Source organism: Ammospiza caudacuta, chromosome 10 (assembly GCF_027887145.1).
Source record: "Ammospiza caudacuta isolate bAmmCau1 chromosome 10, bAmmCau1.pri, whole genome shotgun sequence".
Classification (NCBI taxonomy): domain Eukaryota; kingdom Metazoa; phylum Chordata; class Aves; order Passeriformes; family Passerellidae; genus Ammospiza; species Ammospiza caudacuta.
In genome coordinates, this window is record NC_080602.1 from 25764446 (window position 1) to 25789445 (window position 25000).

At 45.8% G+C, this 25000-nt stretch overlaps 1 long non-coding RNA gene across 1 annotated transcript in view; it reads left to right on the plus strand.

Moving 5' to 3' along the window:
• Nucleotides 1–60: 60 nt before the first annotated feature.
• Nucleotides 61–25000, plus strand: part of LOC131562201 (uncharacterized) — a 27997-nt gene continuing 3057 nt past the window's right edge. Inside the window, exons 1-2 of the long non-coding RNA XR_009275138.1 lie at nucleotides 61–246; nucleotides 1447–1514. This is a non-coding gene — a long non-coding RNA (uncharacterized LOC131562201). The remainder of the gene's footprint in view (nucleotides 247–1446; nucleotides 1515–25000) is intronic.

A 25000-nucleotide genomic window follows, 5' to 3' on the forward strand; every position in this document is an offset into this window, starting at 1 on the left:
GTGGGGATGGGGAGAGGGGACGGAGGTCTGGGGGAATGGCGCCTTCCCCTCCGGTAGAGACCGGAGATTATTACAGAGGACAGTGGCATCTTCCCCTCAGGCAGAGACCGGGAGTGGGGTTCAGGGACACAGTGGCATCTCCCCCTCAGGCAGAGGCCGGGAGAAGAAGGTTCGTGGGGAATAGCGCCTTCTCCTCAGGCAGAAATCGGAAGAGGTGTACGAAAGGGACTGGCACCTTTGCCTCAGGTAATGACCTGAAGAAAAGTATGTCGAGGGAATGGTGCTTTCCCCTCAGGATGAGACTGAGGCGGGTGCCGTGGGAAAATGGCGCCGTCCCCTCAGGTGTTGATCAAGAGTTGGGTAGAGTGGGCCATGGCACCCTCCCCTCAGGGGATGACCAGGAGAGGGGTATAGACAGGAATGGCACCTTGCCCTCAGGTAGAGATTGGGAAAAGGGGTATAGTGAAAAATGGGGTCACCCTCACAGGTAGAGACTGGGAGAGGGGTATGGGAGAATGGTGCTTTCTCTTCAGGTGGAAACTGCGAGAGGCCTACAGGGTACAGCAGCATCTTCTTCTCAGGTAGTGACCTGGAGGGCGTAAAGGGAGCAATTGCATGTTCCTCTCAGAGACTGGAAGGGTTTATAGGTCAGGAGGGGAAATGTCACCTTTACCTCAGATACAAACCAAGTCAGGCCCCAAGACCATGGGGCAAAGAGGACATGGAGGGGGACCCCAGCTCTTTATACGCAGAGTGCAAGCGCATCAGGAGCCCATGGCAGGGGACAGAGGGGGGGATGCTGACAGTGTGCTGGGGTGTTAAGTGCACAGTGGCCATGTCAGGTGGCTTGTGCCCCATCCTCTGCACAGCACAGGGAGGGTCCCAGGGCCCTGCCCTCAACTGCTGGGGCCTGGCAGATACAAACTCCCATCTTGGGCATTGCATTCGTGTGAAAGAGCAGATTAACTAGAAGGGTTATCTAAGGAGATTGTTTTTTGTGTCAAATTTGGTTTTATGTAGCTCTAATTTTAACAGACTTACTTAAGTCAAAAACATGTTGATGTCATTACTCCTCAACAATTCCCTTTGTCATCCAAATTTGTAGTCTCAAGGAAGAATCCAGGTTTGTTTGAGTCATCTCTGCAGACTGGCATTGCAGGATTAAGGGAGAGGAATTCACATTTTAATTGAACCTCTTCATCAAGTTGCATTCCTTATGTTGCTTGAAATTGAGGCTCAGTGTTCCTCCCTGGAATGCTGGTGTGATGTTAGTGCTGTGAAGCCTCTTTCCAGTCCCAAAATGTCTTAGAAATTCCCATCGTCAAGGTGGAAGCCTCCTCAGCCCAAATGCTGTTAGATATCAGATATTGGTGTCTTGAGTAAAATTTTGGAAATGTATAGCAATATTTGAGGTCTTCTAACACCTTTCTTGGTTTCTTCATTCAGGAAGGATATTGCGCATATCCATGAAGTAACTGATGCAGGCATGCACAGATGCTCAGAAAAATGCTAAGGTCAGTTGTGAATACTTTTTACTGGGCTCTCATCTTGTAGCTGGATTTCCAGAGATAGCTGGAGCTGCAATTGGCAGCCTTCTTTAATAGGAACACCATCTGTGTTATATCCTAAGGTGAAACTGGTCAAAAGCAAAAAAAAAAAAAAGGGAACTTGATTCCTAAGGTGCAGAATTCCCATTCTTAATCATCCACTTGAATGACTTGAAATGTTTAATAATTCTGAATACACTTAATAATGATCAGATTTCAAAATTTTGGGTATAACCAGATAGCCTGTGCACTGTTGCATTAAATTGTAAGATATTTCACAATAATATATATAATTGAATTGAGTTGTAGCTTTGTTTACTTGCTTTTTACTAGTTTATCCAAAAAAGCACCTTTCCATAGCAGCTGCATCAAAAAATCTGTAATATTAAGCCATCATTTCCAGGACAGCACAAATACTTGCTTGGGTCTGACATATTTAATGACAGCATGTAGACAAAATTACTTTAAAGGTGCCTTCAGTTTACATTACTCAATTTAGTAGATACCTGTGCATGTTTTTATCTTTAGAACATTGTTCAGTCTGTGAGATCTGTGCTATTTTTCAACTTGCTTGCTCCGGAGTGTCTCCCACATGCCAGCAGCATGGATGGGTGCCCTAAGAAGAGAGCTAGCACCACACAAAGCCTTTTCTCAGGAGTTATGGAAATTACCCAGACTTGAAATGCAGCTGGAGTGATTCCTTTCCATATTTCTATATCCTTGAGAGGATGTATTTTACTTTATCTGATGTGGTGCCTTATTCTGCTGTAAATATCTGATATCTCTGACAGGCTGTTAGCAACATCATTCAGTGATCCAGCTCAGGACATGTTTATTATCTCCCATGATATTAAATTGTTCTGTGTGATCCTTTTTTTCAAAATCAGTCCTTGGCTGTCTAATTGGCTGATTTCATTCACTAATAAATCATTAGATGTAATATTTTTTGGTGCCTGTTGAAGAAGTTTAGAAAATGGTAGAGATGTCTCTTTCTATGCATTTAGGTGGAATTTTACGTTGTCATTTTGAGCTTTTGAGCTGATATTAATAATTCCTGTGCCCTCATTTAAGATACCAATTACTGTGTTAGAGGAAACAGGGGGACTATTGCTTTTGATATCTGTGGGACAAGTAATGACACACCACAGAGCAAAGGGTGTGTCTCTTGTTTGGGAATTTCTGCATCCTGTATCTTTTACCTCCAAGTTATCCCAGGGCTGTGGTTTTGGGACAGAGCATGGGGTCAAGAGCAGGACATGCAGGACACTGCCAGCTGGGGCCCTGCTGTTGGAAGTGGGGTGTCCTGGCATGTGATTAAGGAGTGGGATTAGGCAGTAGTCCCTGAGGAGAAGCTGGAAAAGAAAGACCTTGTGGTGAAATGGGAATGGAGATCTGGAGGGGAAAGGTTTTCCTTGGAACCACATCAGTTCTGGGGATGCTGGGCTTCCTGTGCCACTCCTTTTTATATTACTCTAAGAGAGTCAAAATGCAGTGAAAGACCTTCTATGGCCTTGTTATTGTTTAAAAAATGAACCCAAAATAGATCTAAAACATCACTGGTGCTTTAATAGTTAATGGAGATTGTGAGAGCATTGATCCAAAACCGATGCCTACCTTTGGGATTCCAAATGGATGGGGCTCCCATTACGGCAGGCTCAGCTGTGTTCCCAATGACAGATACTGATGAGATAACAAGTTTGCTGTATTGATGCTGCCTGAGAGTGCTGCCTGCTCAAACTCATTGAACACGGGGCTAAACCCTGTTTTACAGAGCTGTTCCTGAGCCAGAGGTGAAGTGCTGAAAGCTTTTGGGGCTGTTTTAGGGGAAGTGTGCCTTGGTGTGTTGGTGATCCTGAACATCAACTGCTGTAGACTCAGGCCTGCAAAATGTGGGAGGATAAGCTTGGGTAACATCATTGTTCCTTTGGAGGGGAAGCACAGTTCCCCTCAGGGTTAGCTACAGCAGATGAGATTTTCTAGCCTGTGCCTTGCAGAAACCCCGAACCCCAAAAAAGGTTTCTACTCATCCCTCTCCCAATAGCTCCAAGAGGCACTGTGTTGGCAAGGCTCTGGAGTCGGGAGAAATGTGGAACAGCTGCTGGTTTAGCTTCGGTGTTGCTGCTTTTTAATTAACTGCTGTGAGTGTGTGCCATGGGCTGGAGATTGAAATTGAAAAGCATCTTTCCAGTCCTCTGGAAAAAACCTGATGAGCAATGCTTGAACAATGTGTTGTGCCCCTCAGCGTTTCTTAGGGAGTGCATCCCATATTCCAAGTTTTCTCCCACACCTTTGCACCCCTGCTTGGCATGCTTCTATACCTACAGGCAGGCAAGACTGGCTGGGGCACTGGCAAGGAGCTCTCCTTTGGTTTTTTTTTTGAGAAGGGCCCTTGAAACGTGTTTCTTTTTTCTCACTTTATTTTCCTAGATAGAAAAGCTATCCTTGGTGATTTGCTGTGATTCAGTGCAGAGATGGTTTCGTAAAAGATACTGAAAGGGTCATTGCCAGTGCAGGAGTTTGAATAACGTGGCTGTGTGGCTTCTTATGAAATTGAAGATCTGATTATTAAACATAGACTGTAATAAAAATAGTTTCTGGTGTTGGCGGATGCATTTCAGCAAAGAAATGTGGCTTAAATGTCTTCATTTAATTCCAGTGTGTTTAAAATTGATCTCATGGACCGGAAAAGAGGTTTTTTTTTCCCCTTAACTAGGGTCTGTGAAGGAAATTAATACAGGGAAGGGAAAATAGAAATACAATACCACACTCAGTGAAACAAATGCTTATGACTGAGGGCCTCGTTCCTTGCTAGCACCACTGGAACAGCCAGCTGTATAAGGTATGTTTTATTATGGAATTAACCTTGACCTAAGGTTCAAAGAGAAAGGTTAGTTTGAAATAAATTAGTAGTATGGTCAGGTCACTTCAAAGAGTCTAAAGCTGAGCTTGAAGATTGCATGCTGTTTATGTGTATCCACTTGGAATAGAACATATGGTAAAGATAATAGCAGTAAACTATTTATCTCTTCCACCCGCCCCCACTTTGGATTTAACGCCTTTTTGTCCTTTGCATAGATCTGCTGCAGGGGATGTTTTTATCCTGGGATGTTTATTGAAAACAGAAATGTGGAATGAAACAACCTTTTAAAGTCAGCTGGGTAAAGCAGTTTTGCCTTTAACGTTTTTCCAATTGCTCAGATTAAAGTAAACCATTTTGGAAGTAGTCATGAATATGGTGAATCATATTTCTTTGTCACTTGTCTCAGTGAATTCAGTCTTAGGAAAATCAAAACAAAATGTGCTCAGTTCTGAATTATTGTTGTTCTGATCTAAAAGCAGGATCACATTTCATTGTTGCATGTGAGTTACATGGATTTAAGAGCTTCCCAAATATCAGATAATTCATGAGACATCCCAGTAAACTGGGCATGAGTATCCCAGTTAGCACAGGGAATGGGAACTGAGGGTGGTTAAGGAATTTATCCAAAGCCACTTGTAAACTGTAGCAGAACAAAGATTTGTCCTCATGGCTGCTCTAGATTCCAATGCTTTTTGATGGAGAGAGCCAGAATGCCACCTAGGAATTCCTGAATGACACTCTGCTCCTTTGTCCAGAAGACCAACCTGTATCTTTTGGTCCATTCTTTTGCTCTCTGTGCCATATGAGAGGTACCAGGACATGAAAGGCAGTGTGTCACCAGGTTCAGCCTTGTGTAGGTCATTGTATAGGGGAAGTAAAAGAACTTTTCACTTCTTCCAAACACACTGGATGCAACCCGGTCTATTGGAAAGTGTTCCTGTCCGTGGCAGTGGAGTGGAACAGAATGATATTTAAGGTCCTTTCGAACCCAATCCATTCTTGGATGGGATGAGAAACAAGGTGGATGCAGTGAGGGGCTGGCAGTGGTCTAAGATGCAGAAGTTCTCCTTGCTGATTGCAGCACTGAATTGCTGTAGTGTGAGGCCAACACTGTAGTTTTGCAGCGCTTACAGGGAAGCAGTGGGGAAAGCAGTGCTGCTGGATGCTGGGAAGCAGAGGGGATCCTCTGCTGAAATTAAAACCAGCTGCTGAGCCAAGACATGGTCACTCAGTAATAGCTTTCCTCCACAGATTGGTTTTTCCATAATGTGTGACATGCAGTTTGCAGATAGTAGCATGTTTTAAGATTTATGATTGCCTGACTTTTCCCATTAATAGGGAAATCTGATAATTGTCCATTTTAAAGCAATTGCTGAACAATAGGAAGGAGTATGCTTGTGTAAAGTAAACATAAAAGCGAGCTGGATCTATGTTGGGGTGCTGAGCCTTTGATAGATTTTCTCCTTACTGCAGTCTTTGATCTGCCACACCAGAAAATAAACTCAGTGGGAGACTGGATATGGGATATAGAGCAGTTCACCTCTAGGTCATGCACTCCAATCCAAGCCAGGTCAGGAGTGGGGCTCTGGGTCAGTTCTGGCAGGAGCTGGGCTGGCAGCACCCCCAGTGTCTGTGCTGCACCTTTGTCATGGCACAGGGGGTGTGTGGGTCTGCAGGGACACCCCTGCAGCAAAGGGGGGACTTGTTGCCTCTTCCCCACATCCCAAATGAGAGCTTTGCAGCTTTGCTAAGGAGATAAATGATATGGGAATACCCAGGGGAGTGCAAGAGTTCCATCCGGATTTGGCTCTCAGGAATGTTCTTGCTGGAGAAAGCTGATTGCTCTGGCATGGTTTGTGTGCAGGTTGTGCCCAGTCTTCAACACCAATCTCTGTGTTCTCTATCTCCTTAAAAAAAATCCCAAAAAACCCAACATCTGTGCTTGGTAATTATCAGTTAATCTAAACAAAAGGGAAGTCTGCAAAGTGGTCATATCAGCCTTGTAGTAAGAGACCTGTCCATGTGCAGCAGTTGTCCTGGAGGCAGCAACATCTCCTTGCAAATAAAGGGCTGTTCCCTCAGAAATATTGTCTCCCCACCTTTGGAGGGCTGGTTTCAAAGGAAGAGTTGTGCAGCTTTGTTTTGGAAGGAGCAGGATGCAAATTACTCCACGTAGATAGCACAGCACGTCTAACAGGTCACAAATAAACAAAGTGGACTAGTGTAAGGTTTTGTGGTTATGGAATGTGAATTTCTGGCTGTGAACCTTGATCTAAGCTGAGAAGGAATATGGATGAGTTTAAACATCAAAAGTGAAATACCAGGATTTCTCACTGTCGGGGAAGTCACTCGAGTTTCTTTCTGATGGTTCCAAAAGGAGCAGAAACAGGGATTTTATTGCACTTCAGCTGTGTCGAATGTGGGGAGCTGGTTCTGTTTTATCTCGTCCGAGAGACAGCTGCCAAGATTTATCTTTGCAGGAAGGGAAACAGAAGTGAGAAAGGTCTGGAATCTCATGTAGCGCTGGCCAGAATCATGTTATCTGAAATAACTGGTTATCTGAAGTTTGGCCAAAGCTCACTCTGCTCAAGAGTCTCAACAAGAGACTAGATCTATAGGGATAAGTAGCAAGACCCAGGCTGTCTGCAAGAGAACTGGACCCTGAAGCTCTGGTCCAAATTCAGCACTGGTGAATTTGTGCTGCCATGAGGAGCTGCCAGCATGATCCGACTTCTGCAGAGTTCCAAAATACCCAGCCTGGGACACAGCGAGGCTTGTCCTTAAGCTCATGTGACTCTCACCTCTGTGGCTTTGGAGAGGATAAAGCAGCATTTAAAGGCAAATTTTGCCTGGAGAGGTCCAGCTTTCCCCTGTGCTGAGCATCCCATCTGCTGTGTTGCTCTTTTTTGAGCCTAAGGATGCCTCTTCTGCGTGAAAACAGCCAAGGAGGGGCTTGGTATGAGAGGTGTGTGCTGTGTCTGCCTTAGCTCTTGTCCCAGGCAGGGGCCCTGCGCTGGATTGCAGCTGCCGGCTGATGGCAGCAGCGGATCTGCGCAGCGGCAGCTCTGCCTCCTCACCTGCCTCTGCCCTCCACTGCTCTGACCGCATTACCCCAGACATTGCCATTTCGGGTTATTCCCACTGCCCTGCTAAAAAACAGCCATTGCTTCTGATCAAGCAAGTCATACACAGGAGAGTGGTGTGGAAATAATTCTGCTGTTTTGAAGGGAAAAACCTGCCAGAAACTTTCTTTGTCTGCCCACCCACCTGCTGATGTGTCCCTTCACGCACAGAACTGGTGAATCATCTCCAAAAATATATGTCCAGCACTGAATTGTTCCTTTTCTAAAGACAGAACTGATATTTCCTTGGGAGCTAGGAGACAACAGGACAATTCCCCCTCCCTTGGAGGGACTGTGGGGTTTGCCTCACTGCTACCCTGCTTTTCCCTGGGATGTGTCAGTGCATGGCATTTGACTGAAAGGGAAAGATTCCCTGCTTGCCTTCTTTAACACAAACAATGATTTTAGGGGAAGAAAGGGGACAATACACTATTGTTACATTGTTCCCTACCTCAGCCTCACACTGAAATATTTAAAGTCCCCCATGAATAATGCAGCCTCAGCCCCAAGCCTGTTTTGCACTTCACACTAAGCGGGCCCATAAAACACCGGGATTGCTCCCGGCATACATTATGCTGTATAGAACATCTCCTACTGAGCAGAGCTTTGTCTTCACTGCCACAAAGGCTGTTGGGATTTTTTCCCCTGTCTCCAAGAGAGATAACGAGCACAAGAGCTCTTGTTTTAAAATGTAAGTGGGAACAAGTCACCTGTGGTGTTTTACCTGCTGCTAACTACCTGTGGTCCACACTGCATCTCCTGCTTATGCTGGTCCCATGTCATTCCCTTTAATCCAGTGGTTTATAGCAGGACTGCTATACAATACTTAATCTATAGAAAAATATATAATATTTAGCTGTTTCCTATTTGGCAGGAAACAAACTGATACATTAGGTGTTTGGATTGCTCCATAACCCAAACTAGGAATTCTTTCTTTCTGACTAAGAATTATTTTACCTAAAATGCAGCAAGGAGCAGGAGCAGCATGTTGTAATGGCTTGAGGTTCATAACACACTCTGTCACATCCAGCATGTCCCTTCCCAGGCCCTTGTAAAGTTCAAGAGAGATTTTTGTAGCATTTTAATGATGCTGTTATTGAGAACAGGATGCCTTTGGTGTCTGGTTTAGTCACTTCCAGCCATGCTGTGCAAAGGAAAACTGAGGCACGAGTTAAAAAAATGTGTGGCCCCAACCCCTTCCAATGAAGATACCTTTGCACTCACCCTAAACTACAAAGGTGAGGCTCTTAATGAATTCTGGATTAAAAGGAGCATTATGTCTCCTTGGACATCTGGTTTGTCATCAATAATGACATTAGGATCTGTCACACAGGAATTGCCATCTGTGATCCGGTCAGAGGCCTTTCAAAGGGAAGGAAATGGGAGGATGGAAATCAGGGAATGCTTTGCTGCAGGGAAGAGTGACTTAGAAGCCCCAGAGGTGACCATGCCCTTCCCTCAGCTCAGCAAATCACACCATTCCTCCACCAGCTCTAGGGCAAAGGTATAAAAATCTTGGATTTTAGAAAAATCTTGGGAAGTGTTTGCTGAAGGGAGGACATTAATCAGGAAAAGGTAGGATTGTATCCAAGGTGGTTTAAAAAAAAAGAGGACCAAAGAATGGTTTGGGCTGGAGGGGACTTTAATGATCACCTAATTCCAACTCCCCTGCCATGGGCAGGGACACTTTCCTCTAGAACAGATTGCTCAGAGCTCCCTCCAGCTTGGCCTTAAACACTTCCAGGGATGGGGCATCCACAGCTTCTCTGGGCTGGTGCCTTCCCACCCTCACAGGGTAAAATTTCTTTCTAATATCTAATCTAAGCCTACTCTTTCTGAGTGTGAAGGTTCATCCAGAGGTTTTTCCAGCTGCTTTCTTGCATTGTCTGGGTTACACCATCTTCTAACTTGCTCCCAAACCCGTGCTGTTTGGAAAGGTGGACGTCTCTGGAATCTCACCTAATACCAGCAATAATATGACACCTTCCCAGGGACCCAATGATGCTATTTTTCACATATTTTGTTTATCTCTTTAGTAGCCAGGTATGAACTTTCCCCATTGATATCTAAGATTAATCAGATCATCAGCCTATCAGCTGTTTATATAGAGGTAAATCCTGATCCTGTATTTTGGCCATCAATCCCCATTAGTTTCTCTATATGGGTGAATGAATAGTCCATTGCCTGTACTAATAAGCACCCATTAGTTGTCCCACTGAGCTTTAGCTTTATTAGGAACAGTTCATGTCAGTCTAGGCCAGAAGAAAGGCTTTTAGCTGGATTGTTTTGATTGCATTACTTAAACGGTGGCTTTTGAGCACCTGGAAGGTTAGAGGGGCGCTGCATCCAACAGGGATGCTTTTGTTGGAGAAATGCAGATGATACAGCTGTGAGCAAGACGAGGATTTGCTGCAAGGGCACACAAAATGCTTTTAAATCTGCAGAAATGACTCTGGTTTGCCCTGTTTGGGTCAGTCTAGAAAGAATCTTCAAGACCTCAAATTAAATGTTTCCAACACCTGTCTGGCTTGGGGCTTTGGAATGCCAGTCGATCTCAGGACCTGCCATTGGTGTTTCTCTTCCTTTTTCATTCTCCCTCTTCATTCCTTACACCACCAGCCCAGAAATTTCCCTTTTTGCAGCATTTCAGGCTGCAGTAAGCTGGTTACAAGCAATTTGGCTTGCCGCTCTGCAGAAAAAAGTGTGGAAGGCAGGAGGAATTGCTGCAAATCGCTACTCAGCTGCTCTTCATCACACTGGCTCTGGCTTCCATCTACCCGACAGCCCTGCTAAAAGGATAATAATGCTTTAAAAATTAGAGTCAGCCGAACAACTACTTCATAAATTCATGGCCTTGCCCTGATCCTTTCCAGAAGTTTTTCTTTCAGATTGAGTCCATGTCAGACCTTGGATTTCTTCCCTTTGGAAATGCTGCTGCTTTTCTACTTTGGGAGTGCTCTCTGGGTCACCCAGCTATGCAAAGGGGGTTACTAATTATCTCTCATTACCTCAACAGAAACAAGCCTCATTTCAGGATAATCTTGTGCTCTCTCCTTCAGAGAACACAGGATTATCTCTCAGTGATGTCGTCTCATTGTGGGATTTTGTCCTTGATAGATAAACCAGTCCTGAAATCCTATTAAGAGATATTCTGCCTCCCCTTAAAACAGACAAACTCACAGATGAGACAAACTTCTGTGGAATGTGGAAGAGACCTTTGGCTTTGCCTACCTGATGGGAAACTGGTTTGCAGCAGCTGTTTGCATCTGTACCACTTCTGAAAGCAGGTCTAAAACAGCTCTGGCTTTTATATGGGACTGATGGTCCTTCTCAGCTGCTCAAATCCACCTCACGCCATCAGCAGAAAACCACAGCAAATGGACTGGGGGCTTGCTCGAGATGTGGTGGGAAGGGAGCACTGGTTGAATGGGTGGTAGAGCAACTTTTCAATCTATGTCATGTCCTACCAAGTGGCAAGGAATGAACTCTCCCGTTGGCTTTTCCACCCACTCCAAAGGTGTGGAGTGCTAGTGAATGTGGATAGGAGAGCTCCCACCATTGCCCGATGGAGGTGAGGCTCAGTGTTACTGTTCTGCTTCATAATTTGAAACTCAGCAGGAAGAGTGCCTGACTGGCAGCTTCCAGGGTTTTCAGCCTGGTCCTCTAAGGAAGGCAACCTCTTCGTGTGTTCTCCCAAAATAACACTGATCTCAGTGTCTCACGTTCCTGCGTGAAGACAGGAACGAGATTGCCATCCATTAAGATATTAAAAGGCTCTGCAAATATTGAATCCCCTCAAATTTAGGGTCTTTATGTCATTTAGGAAGTTTGGACAATAAAAGAAAACCATATCCACCAGTTGTGAGGGAAGTTTGCAATTGTCTTTTAAAAGGAAATTATATTTCATTAAAAAATTGTGTGAGGTGTAAAAATGAAATCTCTTACTTTACAAGTCTGACATCTCCAGCAAAGTCAAGTTGCTTCTCAAGGGATGCTGATGGGAAGAGAGAACCTACCCAAGTCTGGACTTTATAAAAGTGGAAAGAAAGTAGTTGATGTTGTGTTAGATTTGTTTGGTTTTTTAAAATTTATTCAGAGCTGTTCAGCTGTGGAGGACTCAAGTCCTCCTCTATATCTGTTGGTTTTGTTGTGCATAGGATCAATGTCTCCCTGTAGCTGTCTTTGTGACTGAAAGTAATGATAGTGATCTATTCTCTTGGGTTCTTTTCTTCTAGCACTTTGCTTTTGGCCTTCTCTGAGCTTTGAGAGTCAGGGAGCTGCTTCACCCGTGAGCCAGGAAGCACACTCCTGCTTTTGGGATGTACAAGAGGACATCACCACACTTCTCCATTTCTGAGGGGAAAATCTATGAATTTTTTTTTTAAAGCATTAATATATGAGATATATGAATATATCTCATATGATAAGAACCATTCCCTTTCAGTGGTGTGTTTCCATGTTCCCCCAGTTCTACACTGCCCAACCCTTTCTAGTGCTCTTTCTCTTGTTCCCTTTCTCTTGGTGCAAACAATAAGTTTAACTGTGGAGATTAATTCTGGTGGAGCTGCAGCAGGGTCTGGGTCTGGCACATCTCCACATAAAGAGAGGCTCTCTCCTCCTCCCTGCAGAAGCTGCTGGGGCTGTAATCTGTCTCCTGTGCTGCATCCTCGCCCGAGGACTGGCAAGCCTTAGCCCAATCTTCAAAAATAAATCCATCACAGCAGCAGGGAGCGGATGAAGCCTCTGCAGATATAAAGGTCAAACGATAAAGGCCATGTTAAAATATGCTCATAGGAAATGGCAGCTTATAAGTACTCTGTGATCTAATTACTTATGTCAGGCAGATAAGCCTGGACAGCAATTATTTTTAACCTAAATCACGCAAACAACTACTGTAGGAGCTTTGCCAGTTCTCAGCATTTCTTTCAATTATTTTTGGAGCAAAACATGGAGCTCTGCAGGACAAACAACTGTCTTAAGGGATTGCTTTTCAGGTTTGTGAAGGTGAGAAGCTGCTTTAGTTATCTATGGTTATCTTTCTTCTCTTCTGCTGAGAAAAATAAACCCTACATGTTGTATGTAGTCCGTGGGCAGCCCTGGTTTGCACTGCACATGGAGTGGGACTGGAGTTTATTTTCCTGCTGGCATGGTTGGATATGGGCAGAGGGGAAAGCTGTAGCTGAAGACAGTAGTTCTTCACACAGGAGGGTGTCAACTCCTGGGATCTGCTGAGTTGGTGAGGTGAACAGTGATTTGGAGAGGGAGATTTGGTCTTTACCCTGGCACAGGTAATGGCCTTAGGGATTGAGCAAAGGACTGCACCTGAGAAAGGAGCCACACAGGAGTACATCAACTCTTGGTCTCTGTGAAGAATGGAGGTCCCAGCTTGTGACTCCATCTTAATTCTACACAGAGACGCTGTGAATTGACCATAAGCCCAGAGCAAGAGCACAGGATAGGAACCACATTGCACTTCTGAAGGCAGCTGTCACAGCCTTCTGCTCTGGCCTGGCACACAAAATCCAGGTCTGCTTGATCCAGCATCATCTTCCAGCGTCTGCATGACTTAAAATTTTCCTTTGTGGTTCTAGAGAAGCTTTTTAGCTAAAAACATTTCTCTGTGTCTTAGAGAGATTTTGGGACCGTGTATCATCTTACGTGATGCTTCAGTCTTGGCTCTTTGACCTGTGCCTGAGGGAGCTGCCCCTGTTCTTTCAAGGTCATTTGAATATCAGCAGAGACGTTCATCATCCTGGGGCCTCAAGGAAGGTATTGATCACCTATGATGAATTGGCACATGTGCTGTGCAGGAGGAATGATTAGTTAATGGATGAAAGATGTGAGACCTCATGCTTTCATCTAAGTCACTGCTTCTTTCTCCTTCTTGACACAAGGGCCCTCCTGCCCCAGTGGTATGGGAGATGCAAAGCAGAGAGAGACAGAGAGACAGAGAGCCAGTGGATGTTTGTGGCACCTTCTTCTGGGACAGTCTGGTTGTTCCCACTTACTTTTACTTTCCAACTTGGCCTGACTGACCATCCCCAAGCACTGGGTTTGCAGCAATGCTCCAGCCATAAATGGTCCATAGGGAGCACAAGACACATGGGTGAATGCCTGAGGCGCCAGTGCATAGTGGGATCATTTTGGAGTTCTGTAGCTTTGGAGTGAGGAAGAGGAGATGCTGTGTGCCTCTCAGTCATGCTGCTCTCCCAGCCTGCAGGAATTACTGCAAATGGTGATTTATTAAATCTTTATAAACCAGCACGGTATCACATGTCCCCACTGAGAACTCTTCTGCACAAGGTGTTATTACAAAGGGCTGTTTCTGATTGATTTTTTTCACCCCTGATTTTTTTCCTATATGAATGTTTTGGAAGGAAAGCACATTATTCCAAACGTGATTAAGTCATTTGGAAGAGGATTATGGTGTTTTGGAATAACACCCTCTTATTCCAGAATGAGATCAGTCACACGGGGAGTTAATCAGAAACAGCTATTTTGCTCCCCTGGGCAGCCTCCACCAGCATGACAAACAGAGCTGCTCCTACCCCTGCTGCCCATTGGTGCCTTGGTCCGAGTGGGTCTAAAGCCAGATGGTGTGATATGGCTCAATAATTTAGAGATATAATTTAATTGCTTCTGGCCTTGACCCTGGGGTTTCTGTGGTAGTGAAACCTCGGAGTTCTCCATAGAAGTCACAACAAATATAAACATTTTGTGACTGAAAATCAAGATGATGCATAAAGGAAGTGTCATCTTCAAGAGATGTTTGCTTCCCCAAGAGCCTCTGCATTTATTTCAGTAGGTGCTTGACTGAGCTGCACCAGAGGCAGCTGCATTCACCCCTCTGCATTGCTCTTCTGTCAGCTCTGGTGAGCATCCCTTGGCCACTGTCTTGAAGACATTGGTGTGACCCATGGTGTAGAGCAGCCTGGTCTGGTGGGAGATGTCTCTGCCCATGGCAGGTGGTTGGAACCCGCTGATCTTTAGGTCCCTCCCAACCCAAACCATTCTAGGATTCTCTGATCTATGATCACGCTGCATCCTCTGCAGGCATACATGGCTCTGCCGTCGCACTTCATGATGCAACAACCCAGAAACTTGTGGCTTCCATATGCCGCAAATTATATTTTTTTCATCCTCTGATACGTATTTATTATTGAAATTAAAGGGTTTCCTAAATTTTTATTTCTGAGCTGGGCCAAACACAGCTTAGGCAGTAAGCAATGCATATTTATTTCCAGCTTATGAAGGAAAAATATAACATCTTTCCTTGTGTTTCTATAATTTCTTTTCTGTGCATATGCAAATTGCTGGTTTATTTGTGCAAGATTTATGCAACTAAATGATGGGGAATTATAGAGGCAATTCAGTGCTTAGAAAGAAGAGACACAATTGCTGCAATTTGCTCGTGCCATGCGCTAATTCCTTCGGAAAATGCTTTTGCTCATTTATTTGCACCGAGCACCGATTTCTGCACCCCTAAGCAAGCTTGGGAAATGTTCTCTGGGTTCAATAGACTGCAAAGGGTTTATATTTCTTTCTGCCTGTGCCATCACCTCCCCATAATACTTTATAGCAATTAGTAACAATAATGAAATATGGCTGTGATTTCTCAGCACTGGAGAAACACAGCCAGCGCTTGTGAATCAAGCACATTTTCTGGTCAAATTGGCCATTTAAACATGCTGCTCAGGAAGCTTTAAATCCACCTCGATGGATCACTCTCAGCTAAGCTCCATGGGGGGCAAAACCACTGCTGGAAACAGATTTTTCTCCTTTCCAAAGCTGAACCTGCTCTCTCAGGGGATGCTCACAGGTTTGGGGGAAACTCTCACCCAGGCATGAACTGATGCATTGTGCTTGCTGACAAGCAGCATCCTCGCTGCTGCAGGGAGACCTTGGCTCACAAAGAGAGTGACAGTAGGAGCTGAGGGAGCTCCCAGGTTTTCCTTCACATGCCTCCTTGGTGTGGCAAAATAGGGAAATCCTATGGGACTGGGATCATATCATGGAATCACTTAGGTTGGAAAAGATCATTAAGATCACTGAGGACAACTGAGCCTCCTTTTCTCCAGACTAAGCCCCTCCAGCTCCCTCAGCCGCTCCTGGTGCTCCAGGCCCTTCCCCAGCTCCGTTCCCTGCTCTGGACACACTCCTCACTGTCTGTCTTGAGTGAGGGCCCCAGAACTGACCCCAGGATCGGAGGTGCCTCAGCAGTGCCCAGTACAGGGGCACAGTCACTGTTTTGGTCCTGCTGGCCACATTATTGCTGATATGGGCCAGGTGCCATTGGCCTTCTTGCCCGCTGGACACACTCTGGCTCATGTTTGCTGTCAGCCAGCACCCCCAGCTCCTTTCCCATCAGGCAGCATTTCAGCCATTCTTCCCAAGCTGTCATGTCACATGGGGTTGTTGTAACCCAGTGCAGGACCCAGCACTTCACCTAATGCCTCATTTCCGATGCCCGGATGGAGACAGGAGACAGGACACAGGAACGGAGGTCCAGGGCCCCAGGAACTAACCTGGAGGTCCTGCAAAAGGACTTGTTGTAGTTAAATGTCACAAGACAGCTGGTGCCCAGCACTTAGGAGAAAGGGAAGTGATTTAGTTTTGGTCATTATCAGAAAAACATGTGTGGAGGACGGGCAATGAGAAGAGCAGCCGTTTTCTATTAGGATAAGAGTAGGTCAGGTGTAGTTAAAACTGGGTAAATGGAGCAGGAAATGTGGCTGTATATTACTCACCCAAGATATATTGCACACATTAGCCTTGTTTGATCGGCTTGTTCGGAGATTCGGTGCTCTGAGTGGTGTTTTAGGGTGGCCAAATCCAGGCTTTGTACTCTATTAAAATAAATATATTGCTCATGTTTAATAAAGTCTCTGAGTTTCCATGTAACTGAAAGTCTGCAAGTGGTCTTTGCTGGAGTCTTAATGAGTCCCTGCCTGCAATAGGCTTTTGAAGGTGGAAGGTGTGATATTAATATTGTTTATGTAGCAAAATAATTTATGAATATTCATTTAATGATGTTGCCGGCTTCCAACGTGTATCTGCTCTTGGGAGCTCTAATGGGTTTTCTCTCCTGGCAGAGAGCCGCCTCATGGAAGTGCCAGAGGCTTTGCTGTGAGGGCTCAATGGGCTGCCCTGTGCTGTGGAAATGCATCAGACTGGTGTAGCAAGGATAGTCAAAGAACTGCAAGGCTGCTCTGAAATTTGGCTGTGAAAACTACCCTCGTTCTGCAGAAGAATTAGGAAAAGTTGCTTTTCTCTATTAAAAAGCCCCATGCAATGCAGAAGGCTTTATTAGCACTGGGCAAGGCAAAATGTGTTGGGTGGAGTTTTTTAAGTGTGTCTGAAGATTTTGTGTCTTAATGAAGTGTGTCCTCTCAAAAGAAGTTGAGAGGGAGGTGCTAAGATGGACAGTTATTATATGCTTAATTTAACTTTATTAGATGATATTCTAAGAAATAATACCTTTTATCTCAACTGTATCCTATGCAGCATCTTTGTCTGCATTTACCTTTGGTGCTCTTTGACCACCCTTTGGTGCATGGACAGGCTCTATCATGTCCCTTTAGCTCCTTCCTAAGCTCTTGGGTAAATATGATGGATAAATACATGCTCTGGCATGGCAGCATCCTGCTTTCCTTTCAGGGATGGAGGACTGAGGTCCAGGTCTCTCTGAGATGCCTTAGTCCACATGGGCAGGCTCTTCCCATGGTAGGGTGATGGAAGAGCAGAATAAACCTCGCTGGGGGCAAACCCTGCTCTGCAGCTCAGATCAGCTCTCCAAGCTCTGGAACTAGACAGCCCAGCTGGAGGGGGAGTGAGGCCAAGCAGGGAACGTCAGCCAAGCATTGGACCCACCTGAGACTTCCCAAATCCTGATCTCCAGAGAGCAGCCTTTGCTGCAGCTAAAGATGATGCTGCACATACAAAGCAGAAACCAAACCAAGTGTGGGGGCACTTTCCCAGCTCTCTTTTCCCTGGCTGCCCCAGGGCGATGCTCGGTGCATCATCCACAGCCACCATCCCATCTGCGGGCAGTAAATCCTGCGGCAGCAGTCGGGGCTGACTGCGGCTTCGCTCCCCCTGTGCCTCTGACAAAGCTGTATTGTTTTGGTGTGACCTGCTTTTAGGAGCCCCCTGAGGTCCTGCCGTATATCTGCCCTTGCCAGATCCTGGAGGGTGGCTGGGACCCCGGCGGGGTCAGCGAGAGGGTACGTCACGGCTGGACGGCAATTATCCTGTGCGCTGGGAAACGCCAGGGCCGAGCCTGTGCCGTGACCTGGGGTCTCTTACAAAACCTTTGAAAGGTTCCAGGCTAGTGAAGGTTGGGTTGCTTTGCCTCAGTGCATCCTCCACTTCCTCCCCCAGGCATCCTCTGCTAAAAAATTTCACTTGTTCTGCATAACGGTTACTTTATTTGGACATCACATAGCAAACACATCCCGCTTTGCCCTGCACTGGCACCCCTGGGCTGGAGGGAATGTCCTTTGACCCTTTTTTATGACATCCTGCAGGACTGAAGTGCCCTGCTTCAAATCATTAGTTCCTTAGTTTCCTATTCTCCAGCTCTGGGCACCATCTGCCTGACAGAGCCACTAAATGGGGTTAAGTCCAAAAGAAATGGCAAATTGTGATTGTGCAAACTGCTCAGCTTGTGTTTAACAGGAGACAGAAGCAGAGTCTGGATGGAAATAGGCAAACAAAAACCAGAAGTTTGGTATCAAGGACAGCTCAGAAGGGGACAGCTGGGGAGGTGTCAATGTCCCCCTGCAATGGGTTGGCAGCCATTCTGGAAGGAAGCTCCACATGCCACCTCCCGATGCTCAGCATCACTTTATTTCTTTAATTTTCCCCAAGCAAGAGCAGCCCAAGTCCTTCTCTAAGCAAGCTCCGTGAGTCAGTGGCAGAGCTGGCCAGCCCCTTCCCATGGCTCCATCAGTCCATCAATCCACTAAAATAAAAAAAACAACAAACTATGGGCAGAAGGTGTTAGTTTTGGGGGAAGGATACTGTTGCCCCGGGGAGATGCCAGTGTGTCCTGTATGCATTAATGAAACACTTTCTTTCCGGTTAAGACTTGAAGGATGCTCATTGAAAATCAGGCTGCCATGGAAACCAAAGGTGTTTAGTCTTTTGGGAATGCTGTTGGACAGAGGCAGGGAGAGGTGTGGGAGGCGGGAGAACAGTCTCTGAAGAAGAGGCATTTTAGCAAAACCCTTGATTCACCATCAGTCCGTGCCTGTCTGTTGCTTGTGGCTGCTGATTGTGGGAGGGAAGGGTTTGTCCCTGTACTGGATGCTCTTTGTGGCTCCAGGGGCCTCCTTGCTCTCGGGGTGTCCCTGGGTGGATGGGGCATGTGGACCCTCCCGGCTGCAGGGACAGGGATTTGCTGTGGCAGCGGTGCAGGGTGAGGAGGGGACCGGCAGCCGTGGAGCCGTGAGCACCTTGCTGCTGTGGGCACCACGTCCCTGACAGGAGGCAGCAGGTCAGGAACCTTCAGCTGCTCAGGGACACCGGTCCTGGCACCGTGCCCCCAGCTCTCCCTCCCCTGCTCCTGGAGGATGAAACACAGGAAGGTGCAAGCATGGAGAAATAATGGAATTATTGCTCTGTCATGTACCATTCATTTTAATTAACACAGCCCGTCAGTGCTGTGACAGCAGTATTAACGAAGGTTGGGAGATTACTGCAAAACAATGTCATCTTCCTACACCTTGTCACTTCCCAGCACCGTCCCCTGACCAAGCCCTCTCTCCTTCCCCTGTTCATTCCACTTTCCATCCTCAGGCACTTGCTGGGAGCCCCTGTCTGCAGGCAGGAGCTGGGGGCTGCTCCCTCTCCCCTCGGCCCCACACGACCCCTCACCATCAGAAGTACCTACTAACGCATGTTTTAATTAGAATAATCAATAAGTTGCATTAGGAAAAGGATGGGAGTGGGCCCCTGTTGCACGCACAGAGCAGCTCTTCATGGTGGCTCATACAACACCCTGCACTAATGCTGCTGGAGATTGTCATTAAGGGTAATTAATTGCAAAGATACCCAGTGCTTTCTGTTGGGCACCTTTGGATTAGGGGCTGCTCAGTGCAGCAGGGGCAAACACGCAGTGGCTCAGCCTGGGCTTAAAGGCAAAATGCAAAGAAATAGATTAAAAGAGCTAACAGCCACCCTTCTTCCCATCAAATATTCCTGAAATCAGCACGTTTCTGCAGAAAAGCTCAGCGCATTGGAAAATCCTCAGCGCTGAGGGCCGGGGCTGTCAGTGCCGGCTGCCTGAAGATCGATTCACCCGTGATTTGGATTTTTCCCTTCGCAGCAGTTAATGCTCTGCCCGTGTTTTGCCACCATATCCCGCTCCGTAATTACAGTGACTGCACGGATCAATTAGCGCCGCTTAAAGCCATTAGCAGCCCAGCCCCGGAGCCCGCAGCGCATGGCCGGCAGCTCTGTGTGTGGGGAAGCCGCGGAGGGACACATTCACACCGTACCTGCAGTGGGCAAGCCCTCGCTTCTTTTAAACTCAGTTTTATTTTGGTTTTCCATGTTGTAACAATCTAATGATGGCCTCAACAGGGACATTGGGACACACTTTGTCCCGCTGAGAATGTTTCGTTTCACTGGGATTTCCATGTTGCCTCTTGGGGTGGCCCAAAAGGTGACAATTCTGTTTTGTGATGTGGTTTGTTACCAGAAATTCATCGTTGTTCAGTGCCAAAGCCTCTGAAGGTCTGGGTCTGTCTTGAAGTATCCATTTGCAAGGGAATAGCAAAAACTTTTCCCAGTGTCTCATCCAGGGGGATGAGGGAAGTGGGGTGAGAAGCAGAGGAGGGATGAAAGCAAACACATTTTCGTATCTGAAGGGGAAGACAAATATTCTCTCTGTGCCTCAGTTTCTCTGTTAGAAACGCAAACTCTGCCTCTGCTGCCCACATCACCTGCAGATTCAGAGTTCTGTGGTGTTAGTTAAATGATTTATCAACTGCAGGAAAACCAGGAGCCAGCCAGCTCCAGTGGGGTGGATCTGTTAAAGGATGAAGATCCAGGCTCTCCACAAATTCATCCCAATTTATTAGTGAGCATAAACACCTCAGACACCAGGTTTCCATCCCTAATGCAACTATTTCAATTCATTTTTTGTCTTATACCAAATTTTTCCAAATGAAGGCTTTTCTACAAAGGTCTCCCCTAAAAACACAGATTAAACAAATCCTAGAAGAAGCCATGGCTGTTAACCAAATCTTGCAACATTAATATTTCCCATGCAGGGATTTTTTTCTCTCTTCTCCTTCCCTTGATGAAAGGCTTTACTGGGTTTAATGCTGACAAGTCCCAGCTTGTGTGGCTTGGCTGTCCCTGGGCAGAGCTGGCATCCCCAGCAGGGAGAATTTCTCTGCATTTAAAAAACATAAATAGCTCCAAGGTGCTTTCATTTTATTCCTATTTCTCATAATTTTATCATATAAGAAAAAAAATTTGAGCTGTTGTGAACCCATATTTTCAACAGGACTGAGGTACTCCATGTTCTGGAGACCCCACTGGGGATGTGTTGGTCCATGAGGCAACTTGGTGGTCCCTGGGAGAAGCTGGGGGGAGCTGATTTCCCAGGCCCAAATCATAAATCATGCATATAAAAAGTCACTCAGGGCGCTCTAGCCCAGCATGGGGCAACTGTAAATATTTTTGATCTAAGGGATTATTTTCTCTTTGGGCAGTGTCTCACTCTGTGTGTGACATCTCATTCCTGGATCGATGTTTTATAGGCACGTGGGCCCTTGTATCTGCTCATGGCTAGTCGATAATGCCAAAACATATGGGCTGTCGTGTACTTTTCCATGTATTCTGTTATATAGGCTCCGAAAATAACTTGAGGGTTAAAAAATAAATAAATCTCGAGGATGGTATTGTTTGTGCTAGATAAAATCCTGTGAACAAAGCAATTGGCATCATTTCACTTGCAAATTGAGCAGTGAAGCAAAATACCATTTATGAAACTGTAATTTATTCTTGGAAAATCAAGCACTTACAATGTCGGCTTGTCACAGGTTAAGTTACAGAAAAGGAAAAAAAATAGATTAATGATGAACATGACAACATTTCAGGGGAAATCATCACAGCTAAAGCCTTTGAAAAGCCTGTTTGCTCCCTGAACAAACGGGATTTTTATTTTTTTCTCCCAAGAATATTAAACCAGGGATTGCTTTGGGTCTCAGTGGTGCTGGCAGCAGCCGAGCAGGCAGTGGCAAGGTCTGAGGAGGTTCTTGTACCCCCTTTACCCCCATCCTGCTGCATCCTGTGCTGGGAAGCCCTCACTGATTTTGGAAGCCAAAAAGCAGACTGGCTCATTATTTTTTTTCCCTGCCTGCAAATAGTCCATCCCTTACAGATCCTCTTTCTTGCAGATGTTCTTATTATATTCACAGAATCACAGACTAGTTTGGGTTGGAAGAGACCTTATAGACCATCCAGTTCCAACCCCTGCTCTGGGCAGGGACACCTTCCACTAGACCAGGCTGCTCCAAGCTGGCCTGGAACACTTCCAGGGTTGGAATATTCTTATGTTTTGGTTCTGTACAACTAACACCAAGCAACGTGAACAAGCAGCTCTCCAGTGGGGGCATCACCAGTGCCACCAGTGGGGCACAAACCTCATCAGTTCCTCCATATGATCCCGGATGTTCCTTAGCGAAGGTCTCCCAAGGTCTCTCCTTTGCCCTGGCTTTTATTCCTTATCCCTCTTAACCCTTTCTCTTCTGGCCAGGAGACCACTCTCCACTGACAGACACCCCTTGAGAGCTGGCAGACACCATGGAGTTATTGCAGTGAGAATGGGAAGAAAATGAATATAATTTGCACAAGAAGAGGACAGAGTTATTCGTCAGAATAAGCCCATAGGTGATGAGGAGGCATAGCTTTGTCTCCTGGCGTGTCGGAGGTTATGGACCAGTTGGAGCCACAAATCCCAGCCTGGGGCTGCACTCTGGGTGTGGATCTTATATCGTTATTTAGGGAAATATCATCAAATAGTCCCCCATGATTTCTCTGCCAGCCTCTCTGAGGTCTCACTGTTAAGTTGCAATCTCTGCAATGACAAGGTATTTGGGGCAGGAGTGGGTATTTCCATGATTGTGGCCAAGGCATCGCTCGTCCCCCGCGGCGCTCGCTGAAGGTGACGGCAAAACGGAGTTCACAACCTGAGGAGCGATTGCCGGCTGTAATAGTGTGTCACGTATTAAGGGAGCATGTTTGAAACCACGTTATATTATTAAAATTCATGGGAGTGATTTATAGGGGTTTTTAAAAACAGCAGCTTGCCAATATAAATTGGCTTAGGAAAGTCAACTGTAATCCACCCAGGTCCAAATAATGACATTTCCTCCAATACATCCAAAAAGCTGAAAAGCAGAAAATAATATCCAGGCTCCAGAGATAAGGCGAGCACCCAAGGGAAAAAGGACTCTGAAATATTCATGCAGCCATAGATTGGATGGTGGAAATGGCCATTCCCAACGGCTGCGTTTAGGGACTGATGAATTTAGTTACTGTACCTTTATATTTATCGCTCAATAAACAAGACAAGCTCCTTTACGAGGCTGAGCAAGACTAATTTAGCTATTTTAGCGCTAAGGAAATGGCTTTCTGGGCAAGGCGAGGGGTTGGTAATTTTGCATGAAATTAGGAGACTTTTAATTTAGCCAAGGCAGCGAGCACTGGTGGGGTCTGAAGGTGCTGGGAATAACAGGGCTGGAGGTAAAAGCTGTGGAATAAATCCCTCCTGGAGCAGTGGGGTTGGGTGCTCACCCTGGATTTTGGGGAACCCCACACTGAGAGAGAGCAGCCCTTTCCAAACTGCCTGCACTTGCTGATGAAGATGTTCCAGCTCTTGATTTTTAAGATGATATTAGGAGGCTTAGGCCATTGCTGTAAAGGTTTTACAGCAGCCGTGCTGGAATCAAGCGTGGCTCTGTAAAAGTGTCAGCAAATGAAGCGGTGATGCCCGAGTGGTATTAATGCCAAAATGACCTTTCTGATAGTTAGGGCTTTATGGGATATTATAAATTCTCCTGTGTTGGCAGGGTTATAACTAGGACATTAGCAGTAACATCTCCAGCGAAATCTGAGGCAAGAATGTGGTGTTTGGAGTGAAAACACCCAACTTAATTTTTTTTTAGTGTTGCTGTAGCTGAAGAGTTGATTTGAGACGTTTCCAGCAGAAATTTGAATGCACGTGGTCAAAAGGAGATTGCTTCTACTAAAGACGAGTTTTGAGCACTCAAGTAGGGTTTTTTTGAAGGCTCTTAATATTTCCAACAGCCCAAAATCAAAGTGATTTAAACGTATTGCTTGGGGTTTTTTATTTCCTTAGTTTCTAAGACTTCAGATTAATATTGTCAAACCTTTTTTTTATTGCCATGAAGGCAGGGAAAGTCCTTTTTAATGAAAGCCACAAGCTCTATACAATACCTTGACTCTGCAGCTGCTATCTGCAGTACCAGATTTCACTGAACTTACATGAAAATCCCCTGAGTGAGCCCACTCTGATCTTTTTTTCACCTCTTGTGTTGCCACTGGGAAATAAAATCAGGTTTTATGCTGGTATTTATTATGAAGTATATATTTAGACAATCCATGCTGCAATTTAGCTCTTCCGAGAGCTTCGGGGAGTTGTTTGGAGCAACTTTTCACTCACTGCTTATTGAGCTGCTGGGCTCACTCTCACTCCTTCATTCCCCACAGCCTCTACTTTGCCTGTCCTTTGGCATCGAGGGCAGCAGGAGCAGCACACAGGACAGTGGCAGGAGGGTGGCTCGTGGCTCACAGCACATTTTGGGGCAAGGATGCATCTTAGAATCCCAGAATGGTCTGGCTTGGAAGGGACCTTAATAATCATTCTGTTCTCACCTCCTGCCATGGGCAGGGACACCTTCCTCTATCCCAGGGTGCTCCAAGCCCCATCCAACCTGACCTTGGATATTTTAGGGATGGAGCAGCCGCAGCTTCTCTGGGCAATTGTGTCAGGGCCTCCCCACCCTCACCTAGCGCTGCAGGCAATGGGAAAAGCAGCTGCAGCAATAGCTGAACAAGAGCCAAGATTAATTGGAAATTGATTTGCACTTCTAAGCACAGGTGTCACACTGTCACCCTAGAGGTCTCATCTTACCCAGTTCCCAAAGAGCCCCCATGCTCCAGAAGGACTCTGCCGATGGCTTCGCTGGAGTTTATGAGCAAAGCATCAAAATAAAAAAACCCTCAGCTCTTAAATGCTAAATTTTGGAAGATGCTCTTTGAGAGGAACCAGATTCATCACCACTGAAGTGGTGATGCCCCAAGTTGCTCTGAACAATCCTCACACCACAGCCCTGCATATGACAAGAAAAACTCCACACAGGCTGATTTATTCTAGCTTTATTTTCCTTGTACAAGTAGCCACAGGCTAAAATCTAAACAGAGCAAACTACAAA